Source organism: Anopheles coustani, assembly GCF_943734705.1.
Source record: "Anopheles coustani chromosome X unlocalized genomic scaffold, idAnoCousDA_361_x.2 X_unloc_82, whole genome shotgun sequence".
Classification (NCBI taxonomy): domain Eukaryota; kingdom Metazoa; phylum Arthropoda; class Insecta; order Diptera; family Culicidae; genus Anopheles; species Anopheles coustani.
The window spans coordinates 12,090-12,500 of record NW_026525195.1 but is presented as its reverse complement, the minus strand read 5'-3'; positions in this window follow the sequence as shown (position 1 = coordinate 12,500).

Sequence of the window (411 nt, the reverse complement as noted above, 5' to 3'; positions counted from 1 at the left end):
TGCTGGCTTGGTGATTAAACACTTGATATTCCATCTTCGGATGAATTTCGGGTGTCACCTGTTGCCTAAGACCACTTGCATGTTTAGCTCGCCGTGGGGTAGCAAGCGTTGTGATCTAATGGCCTTACCGGGCAAACACTTTCGGTTCGTCAAGGACTTGGAGTGCCGGGACGGGTTGGCGGATCCATCACTCTGAGTATGCCGGGTTGATACTTGGGGTTGGTTTGGTTTTGGTGACCCAATACTAGATGTACCATCTCGGTGGTATGTCAGTATCACCTATACTCCAGACCACTTGCATGGTTAGCAAGCGTTGTGATCTAATGGCCCAACCGGGCAAACACTTTGGGTTCGCAAGGACTTAGAGTGCCGGGACGGGTTGGCGGATCCAACACTCTGGGTACCTCCGGG